Source organism: Odontomachus brunneus, unplaced genomic scaffold, assembly GCF_010583005.1.
Source record: "Odontomachus brunneus isolate Ranch 3 - 2012 unplaced genomic scaffold, Obru_v1 Obru_scaffold_028, whole genome shotgun sequence".
NCBI classification, from domain to species: Eukaryota; Metazoa; Arthropoda; class Insecta; order Hymenoptera; family Formicidae; genus Odontomachus; species Odontomachus brunneus.
In genome coordinates, this window is record NW_022639478.1 from 532658 (window position 1) to 543197 (window position 10540).

Sequence of the window (10540 nt, forward strand, 5' to 3'; positions counted from 1 at the left end):
ATAAAAAGATAAAGTCTTTCCATGTAATGTATGTTTATAAATCAATGCGATTTGCTTTGCTGTGGTGTAATGTGTGTATGTGTCGTCCAATAAAGCACGAAGCAGTAATTTGCTCGAAACATTTGAAAGATCGCTTTTACAAATAATAATATTAATAATAATGCATTTTTACATAAATTTGGTAAATTTTCAAGTATTTTTCTCCTAATATATAAATATTTAGAAATTGATTAACTTAGATTATTGATTGGTCGACGATTTTTGTCGAAGAAAACTTTGATTAATTAAACCTCAACATTATCTGGTAGATGCTTAAAATATTGAGTATACGCTCTAAACATTCAAAAGTTTGTAAAATTGTTCAGTTTTATTAAATGCGATCTTCCAGATGTCTTGAGCAGTGCGCCAACGCGCAAAGAGATTGAGCCAACGGGCAACAAGATTGTGCCACAGAAATTGCGCCTTAGAAAATGCGCAATCACATCACCCGTGTCATAGATCGTCCACCGATAGTTAATTTTCTTAATTTTCTCTCTCGCGTAAGCTTTAATCGCGATTGCATTTCATAAAGTAGAGTTTATGCTTTGTTATTAAGTAAAATTCGATATAGTGCGGCGCGAAACAATCTAACGTGATTATACAAACTGCTCGCAAAATTAATTTTACGATTGTCGAAAAATTTTCAAGTTTCAGTTTTTCACTTAGAGTTAGAGTTTCCTAACGCGGGACACAATAGAGACAAATGCGAGCGAGCGTTGATCCCTTGTGAAAAACGCGATGTACACAAGTCAGACATGCGAGCAGTTATTTGTTTACTTACGCGGTGAGTGTCAGGTTCCATCGAACGAAAATAGACGTCTCACGCGGTAACATTTTTTTCGCGTGAATTTGAATAGAATCTTTATTTCTATCATCATAATTTTCATAGTTTTTTATTTTCCATTTATGTTTGCGTTCGCGATTATTAATTTGATAGGTTTTGCGAATTTTACCGGATCATATTTACAGAAGATCGCGAGCGAACTTCGCAGAAATATTGCGGAGTTGTTATCCGCAAAAACATTGCGGTATTGTCTTCGCAAAAGTATTGCGGAGCTGTTATCCGCAAAAATATTGCGGAATTGTCTTCGCAAAAGTATTGTGAAGTTGTTATCCGCAAAAACATTGCGGAATTGTCTTCGCAAAAGTATTGCGGAGCTGTTATCCGCAAAAATATTGCGGAGTTGTATTGCACCCCACTACGCTACACCATCGAAACGTTACATTAGGGATATTCCATGTCGTACGTGAGAATTTCACACAAATTACTTCGCCCACGCGTCGAAAGATTTCGCAAGATCGGCTTTCGATTCGCGTCGTGTGTTGCCTTCGCTCGCGGATACTGTCTTCTTCGTAAGCGATTCGCGTCGCGCGTGTATCAAAGCGATACACTACAATTCGATCGGACCGTTGCTGAATTCGTCACACATACTCATCGTTTATCAGAAAGGCCGACATTTCCTCGAAGACGCAATTCGCGATATTTTATACGCAATTCGCAACTCGAAGTGTACCCCCCAAGAGAGACGGGATTTTTCGTGAAACCTCCGTTAGATTACCGCGGTCGGGAGTGAATTACAGGCGACGTGGGACGCGAGGACCATTGCAGTGTCAGGTGCAACGACAGGATGGCTGGTGGACCCTGGACACCGTGGGACGACGCGCAATGGTGAGCGCTCAATTTAGACGCTCATATAGTAGACACAAAGCGTCACTTTACGTAGATTGCATGCACGTAGACGTAAATCGCATTGAGTCCGACGGGAAGTAAAGTAAGCATTGGAATTTGCAATTCACCGGAGTTACGTAAGAATGATCCAATCAAAGAGTTCAGCTCTGAGATTTTAATTTGAACGAGTCAAGCATTTCCATTTTTTTAAGAGTACTGACTAGTTGAATCCTTAGAAAAATGTGCAAAAAGACGTGATAAAGACTGATAAAAAATTAAAAAAAACTGTTTCTTAATTTATTTCAAGGATCTATAAGGCTTGAGTTTCTTTTTGTTTGGTTTAAAAAGATGTGAATGGAGTATCCATATTTATCATTTATAAAAACTTATAATTTTTTTAATTGGATCATTCTTGCATAACAATAGTCAATTGAAATTTCGGCTCGGAAGGCTTCCTTCTCGTCGGATTATTTCTTGATGATACATTAAACTGGTATATTTCAACATGTCATATTTATGTGCTCTATTTATGTTATATATGCTACTTTTATGCTCTATATATGCTACTTTTGTACTCTATATATGTTACTTTTATGCTTTATATATGTTTTATATATACTTTATGTATGCTTCATATATACTATTTGATTATTATACTTTACAATTTATTATCTCTTCGGAGATATTTTCTTATGCACACGCGTTTGTTGTTGATAAAACGACAAATTAAATTTCAATAGAGATAAAATCACTTCTGGGGAGAAGAAATATTGTACGACGCGTGAATAAATCTAAGCGTGTATTAATTACGCCACTCAAACTGCGGATGGGAAAAAGTGAATAGTTGAAAGTGAAAGCTGTATATGTGGAAAGCGAAAATTCGTGTACGAAAACTCATCTCTATGTGGGATTTTACCTTTATCTTCGTAGATTTTTATTCTGAGCTCTTTCTTTTTTTTTTTTTAAACAAGCGTACGAAAATAGCTTATAAGCCTTCTGATTGGCTACAAGCCACTTTTAAGGGACACTTTTATCGACAAAAGGAAGTTGAGAATAAAGGCCATAGCATTCGCGTTTCTGTCAATCGTTTCTCTATTACTTTTCTGTTTAACATAGTCTATGCTACCAAGAAATGTTGTATTTTTAATCATAATCACTTTGAGAGATTGTGTTCAAGGAAATCATTTCTTAATTAAATTCTGCGGTGATGTTAGCTTAGATTTTTTTCGTTTTGTGTAAAAAGATGAATGAAATATCCATTGATAAAAACTTATAATTTTTTTAATTGGATCATTCTTACATAACAATAGCCAATTGAAATTTCGGCTCGGGAGGCTTCCTTTTCGTCAGATTATTTCTTGATAATATATCAAGAGATGCATCATCTCTTAATACATCTGTTGTTAAATATCAATATATATCTATATATAATAAAAAATCAATATACTAGGATTTATAAATGCCTTTATTCTTCCGGTATCTAATTGGACTTTTTCGATCTGGCCCATCGTTTTTTAGTAAGCGTGAATCGTAATTGTTAGTTACTGAAAGAACCGACAATTAACTAGCAATCACGATTCACGCTTACTGAGAAACGATGCGCCAGATCGAAAAAGTCTATTTCTTTAGATACCGGAAGTGTAAAGGTATTTATGAATCCTAGTGTACACCAGTAAATAAAGATAACATTTTCTACGTTTTAAATCGTTTTAATCGTCTCTACATTATTGACGCTTAACAAATTTGTCATCTACTCCAGCATCCCCTTAAGCCAGGATTCGAACCGAGGTGTTTCAAGTTTCCGCTAAATTATTATGCCGCGATTCAAACCGATGTGTTCGAAGTTTCCGATATTATTCATATTATTATAAACTACCAATTCCAATAAGATGAATTGTGGGGCAAATAGTGGTCTTTGTGTCACCTTGATATCTTTAGTGGTTGCCGAAAAATGCGCGAAAAATGCAATCGATAGTAAGAAGGCTGCCAGTGACGTCGAAAAGTATGCACGCTTCCACGGTTTATTTAACGAATCGATATTAATAGTATTATTATATTATTATTATTATTATTAGTATTAGTATTTAGTAAACTCTGAATTCCAACAGGATAAATTGTGGAAAACTTTGTTTTCTTTTAATTTCATCGATATTTTTTTTTGGTTGCCGAGAAATAAGCAAAAAATATGAGCGGCATGTTTATTTATTGTCCAGTTTCCAAATCTTTTTTCCTCGCAAAATTACGCAGAACACAACGCGAGAAAGACGAGAAATGATCTAGTTTTGCAATAATATTACCGCTAGCTCGCTTTGTACCTACGTCGCGCGCTATCAATGGTGAGACAAAAATAGAGCGATTGGACGTCTGTCCTTTTCTAACTTATTATCATTGTACAGTAGTACAACGGGCACGAACCAGGCACATTTTATTGTTATTACCGCGAAAATGCGCCTAACTCTAGCCATTGAAATCAGGCTGGTGGCCGCTCTCATGCTTCTCTCTGCTGGTAACACCAGCGAAGAGTGGTGCCCTCGCCGCGTTGTGGCAACTTGAAGTTGAGTTGCTATGTGTCGTACTTGTCACTCCGTCGTCGACGGGGAAGTCGGTAAATATCGTTAAAGCAGGAACTACAGCGGGTAAGTGCGCTCGCGCTTATCACGAGGCATGTTAGTATCGTGCGCATTCACCAATTCACTCAAGACTTTATAATGAGTGGTTTCCAGTTGCATACACTGTGTTACATAAAACCAGTTTATTGGTTGCATATTATCTTACAAGATATTTTAGATAATATGTGACCAATAAACTGATTTTGTGTACGTGTGTGTCAAGATGTGTTAAGCAATTGGAAAGCACTCAATAATGACCAAAGGGCGTCTAAATTATGATACTCTATAGCCGGTATTCGTAGGCCAGTATTCATAGGCTGCGTTCGAGGAGACGCTATTTAGCGCTATAAGTGTGTTCTATCCTTGTTTGTTCCTGAAAGTTGAACAAGGACAGACTACGCTCATAGCGCTAAATAACGTCTCCGAACGCAGCCATAATCGAATCTTATTTCAAAATCGTCCTAAATAATGTCTTAAGATGAGAATACAGCTCTGTAATTGGTTCATGACATCTTAAGCAGTACTTAAGATGATCTTAAATATAAGAACGGACTATGAATACCAGCCATAATCCGATCTTATCAATGACATATATACATAGACCAAGCATTCTGTCCGCAAAGTGCAGCCGGAAGTTGACAGTTTAAAACAGAGTGAGAAAGTTGATTTGCCCCTAATGTTTTCTCATTCTATCGTATAGAAAGAATATGGTCGCTGTCAAGTGCTATATATAATGCAGTACAGAATTAGAAGAATAAAACCGTATATTTCACTTATCTCGATATAAAATTGATATTTATAATATTTTATGCTGTGTATAAATAATCACAGCAATTGCTCTTATTCTGTTCTCATTCCACTGTCAAATGAAAAAGGTTAGATTAAGTTGCTATAACGGGATACAGTTCTTGAATAAGGTTTAGTGCTATAAATAGTTCCATTTAGTGTTGTAAATGCTTCAGAGCGACGAATGGATCAATCACTCGCTGCTATAGCAAAAGTATAGGAATGCTTGGTCTATATACATCATTGGATCTTATCAATGACGTATATACACAGACCAAGCATTCCTATACTTCTGCTGTAGCAGCGAGTAAAGCCGGAAGTTGGCAGTTTAAAACAAAGTAAGAACATTGTTTTGCCTCAGTGTTTTCTCACTCTCTCCTATTGACTGTCAAGAACAGTATGGCGCCATAGCTTAACCTGACCATACTTTAACCTATTTCATGGATTTTTCTGTTTTGATAAAGTTTTGAAGTATTTTATATAAGGTACTGGAAAATATTAAAAATAATAAGAATGACTTGTTGTTGTATCTGTGGCTTGGAATATATGTACAAGATGCAGGGAATTAGCTTCCATAGGTATAAATATTTTAACTTGATATATTATGATTGCAGAAAAGTATTATTAATAAAATATTAAAATACTGGTTAAGTTATTGTTAAGTAAAAATATTGGGAAAAATTCACAATAGAGAAAGTAGCTCCAATCAGTTTAATCTTGAAATCATATTATAGAGATCATCTTTCTGAATAATTTAAGAATAAACTATCGTCCATTATTTATTACAAAATTAGCGAAACAAATTTGATTAATATATATAGTGGTGTTAGTGATTAATAATAAAAAACAATTTCATAAAGTGTTTTTTCGACAGTGGGATGTCTCCATGTAAGCAAGTTAACTCAGAAAACTGATCTGTATAATATATGTGAAGATCAAAGCAATATGCAAGGTGTCTTTCTTATTGTGAACTTTTATGAAAATATTTCTATATAATTACTACAGTGTAAAAACACCAATAAGATGTTTACAACGATAATGTGTATAATTTTAGTCTTCTAAAGAACACAGGGAAAAAAATCGATGGCTAGCTAGTGTTAAAAGAAAAATTTGTAATTTTTCGTGCACTGATAAATCAGTAATATGCAGCCAACATTTCAAAAAAGAATGTTTTGTAATAATAGGCAGTGGCAAATTATACTTGAAAGCAGATACCGTACCAACAATATTTAATATACCATTAAAAGGAAAATATAATATCAACGTAATGGTACGTAAAATTTCACATTTACTTCGAGTATTTATAAATATAAAATTTATATTATAAAAATTATATGAAAAGAGTGATAAAGAAAGAGAATTACAAAAAATGTTTATTAATAAAATGTAATTATATATTTTTCATAAAGATGAGGCCATTCAACAGCCAAATACATATAATGATATAAGTATTAGAAATATATCACCTATGAAATATCTTCATGAAAAACATGCAGAACTTGTTTGTGATGAATAAATTGCTGGAACAAATACACAAATGAATGCTATGAATAAATTACCAGAAACATTTACATATATCATACAAGCACAGCGTACAAGTAAATGTGATAACATTCATAGGTAAAATAATAAAAAGTAAAAGTAATTTGTAATGTGTATTGCTTGTATATGATAGATAAATTAACATGAGAATATTTCTCGCATAGTACAAATGAGATCATCAACAGTGATGAAGATAAATGTAAAATGCATATTTCTTCCATTCTGGAAGAAGTTACAAAATTAAGAAAAAAAGTAAGAATATATGAACAAAAATGTAGGAGATTGCAAAAGAAGGTGGTTTCCTTAACTTCACTTGTTAAGCATTTGCAAGATCAAAAATTGATTTCTGAAAATGCTGTGGAAATGTTAGAAGTAAGTGAAGTATAATTTCTGTACATATGTATAAAAAGGAATATAAAAATATTGAAGGTATTTGTTAGATGGAACACAGGAGAAGACATATAAAGAAATATATATTTTAATTCAAATTGTTCTCGTGCAACAGAATATTGTGTCAGAAACAGAAAAACAAATTATAAAAAGACACTTGAAAAGGAACAAAAAAGGCAAATTTTCTAGTGAAATGATTATAACATTGTTATAATCATTGTTATTTGCTATGTCATATGTTACAAGTAATATTTTCGATAATGTTTTACATATGTTGGAACAAGTGCCATTGCAAGACCATAGAACTATTTTAATAAAATTGATATTATACAAGTACATACAACTACGATTACGACATATTTGTACTTCAAAACAATACAATACAAAGAATAAGAAACAAATTTACCAAATTAATAACTTTTAAAAATCAATGAATGTCTAAATATTAATGTTATAATTTTTGGTAATTTACATTTAAATTGTCAGGTTCTTCATTTATTATTAAACCTATCTTCTATATATATTTTGTATTCTTTCATTATTTTATATAAACCATTTCATATTGCAGCACACTGATTTTTTGTATCTTACATTATTGCATATAATACATTCTTTTATCTCAATATTTTATCTATCAATCATAACCTTTCTCTATTTTATACATCACATTTAATATATTATATTCTTCCACCATATAATGAAAAATTACTCAGTTCTTTTGTCTCCCAAGAAAGCAAACATCTTTCACCTCTAATATGTATCATATAAATATTCGTTTTTTTAAATTATTAACATTTTGTAATTAAATTATATCTTATAAATTATTATACACTATTCAATGTATTCTTATACATTTTTTTATTGGTTTATACATATAATTGTTAAAGACAAATATTGGAAAATACATATATCCAAATATTACATATCACTGTACACGCCCAGACAACATAATGTCTAAAATCAGGACATAAAACGTCTTATGGTTCCTGCCTAAAAACTTTCTAGCTCTTACGGAAAAACAACATATTGATTGGCTGTCGCGCGAATTTCCGCCGCGCGGCAAGCATTACCGCATCCTGTGTGCAGGAGCCATTAAAGATAATCTTTAAGACGCCTTAAAGACATTTAAATGTAAATCATCTGAAAGACATCTTAAAGATAATCTTTAAGACGTCTTATGTCTCGATTTTAGACATTATATTGTCTGAGCGATTACACTAATATAAAATATCACAAAATTATCGCTATATTTCTGCAATGATTCTTTATATGCGTAACATACAATATTATAAATATTAATTTTACATTGAAATTAATGAAATTTACGATTTTATTTATTTCATACTTATATACATAGTACTACTGCTTCATTTATTTCTATACTTATATACATAGTACTACTGCTGCATATATAGTGCTATATATATATAGCATTTGACAGCTTCACAGTTATATATATAATATTTGACAGCGGCCATGTTTTTTCTTGACGATAGAGTGAGAAAGCACTGAGGCAAAACAACGTTCTCACTCTGTTTTAAACTGCCAACTTCCGGCTTCACTTTGTAGATGGAATGCTTGGTCTATGTATACTCGTATACGTCATTGGATCTTATATTTAAGATCATCTTAAGTACTGTCTTAAGATGTCATGAACCAATCACTGAGCCGTATTCGCATCTTAAGACATTACTTAAGACGGTCTTGAAATAAGATTCGACTATGAATACCGGCCTATGTTTAGGTGTAGATAACGTAAATTGTGTAAGAAATGTCATCTCTATATAGATTATAAATAATCTAAAGGTATTATTTAAAAGACATATAGTTTAGTTAAAAATAATTTAAAAAAGTTAAAATTAATTAAGAAAAGTTTGTTTTTATTTAATCTTTAGGATCCTGATAAATTTATAAATATTTCTTATGCAATTTATACAATTTACAAATTGTTTCTTAAACAAGTTAGTATTTACAAAATTCTAGTTACATTCTTACCTTCAGAATTAAATCTACCAATTTGTCACGTATTAGCATTAGTATTGGTAAGGGTACGGAGGGGTTGTCCTCAAAGAAGATCACAAACTGTATACAGAATCCATTGTACTCCGCCGCTTTAGCAAGTTGCCTACCTGTATTCAAGCCCACCCTCTTCCAAAAGAAGAAAAGGTCCTTGACCAGTAGATCCTTGACCATCTAAATGTTTGGAACCGAGGAAGGCCAAACTCAATCCAGCATAAAAACATGGAGGCACCAAAAATATGGAGAGAAGTTTCATTTCCCATATCTCCTACAATTAGATGTATCGCTACGCCCTAACTTGTGTAGATAGTAGAGGAGGATCATGTACGTCGCCAATAGAGTTACTCTATTGCCAGAGTAACTCTATTGCTTATTAAGCACAGCCACGATTGCGGTTTTATCAAAATCTTGCGAGAGAGAAGAATAGTTTAATCGATTTCAAGTGTTACTTTATGGATATATATTTTTATTTTAACGTATTTTGCAAGAATTTTTAGCATGCATTTTCTCACTTCTAATGTAATTAAAAAAAGACAATGCGAGGGGCCAGGAGCCTTAGTAGTGGCCTCGCCTGTCTCTACATCCGGTCACAGGCCTCCTCCTACGAGGCTAAACGTTATTCCTCCAATCATCCCTTGATCCGCCCTCTACCAAATGGGGAGGAGGGAATATCCCAAGAGTCAGTTCATAAAATTCCACAAAATTCTCTGATTACATTCTTTTATATACAGGGTGTCTCACAGTCTCCTCCGGGTATTTTGTGGAGACGTAGAACAGGTTGAGGTGAATATAAAAGTCCTATACCGTTTTGCGATATTCACGATAATTATCGAGATATTAATTGTAGAAAACTTGTAACCCAGCAAACACAATGTTACATGTAACGTACATGTTAGTTGTAATTTCCTACTCAACAAGATAACTGTTATATAACATGCGTGTTATGTAACAGTTATATTGTTGAGTAGGAAATTACAACTAACATGTACGTTACATGTAACATTGTGTTTGCTGGGAAATCATTATGCAGAATATGGTAAATAAGTTATAGTAGCGACGACTGCCATCGTGTACTTATATTTTAGGTCAAATTGAACAAAAAAGTCCTCTACCATTTTGTAAATAATCATAGATTTTTAATTATTAATTAAAGAAGATAAGTGCATTATCACGCAAAATCGTGCAATAATCTTCTTTAATTAATAATTAAAAATCTATGTGATTATTTGGAAAATGGTAGAAGACTTTTTTGTTCAATTTGACCTAAAATATAAGTACACGACAGCAGTCATCGCTATTATAACTCATTTACCATATCCTGCATGATCATTCACAAATTTTCTACAATTAATATCTCGATAATTATTGCGAATATCGCAAAACGGTATAGGACTTTTATGTTCATCTTAACTTATTCTACGTTCTCACAAAATGCTCGAAGGATATATATATATATATATATATATATATATATATATATATATAT

General features: G+C 32.7%; 1 long non-coding RNA gene across 1 annotated transcript; it reads left to right on the forward strand.

Moving 5' to 3' along the window:
* The first annotated feature begins 5402 nt into the window (after positions 1–5402).
* On the forward strand, positions 5403–7639 carry LOC116842959. The gene is made up of 3 exons (XR_004377801.1): positions 5403–5681; positions 6158–6373; positions 6513–7639. It is a non-coding gene; the product is annotated as an uncharacterized LOC116842959 (long non-coding RNA).
* Positions 7640–10540: the final 2901 nt, after the last annotated feature.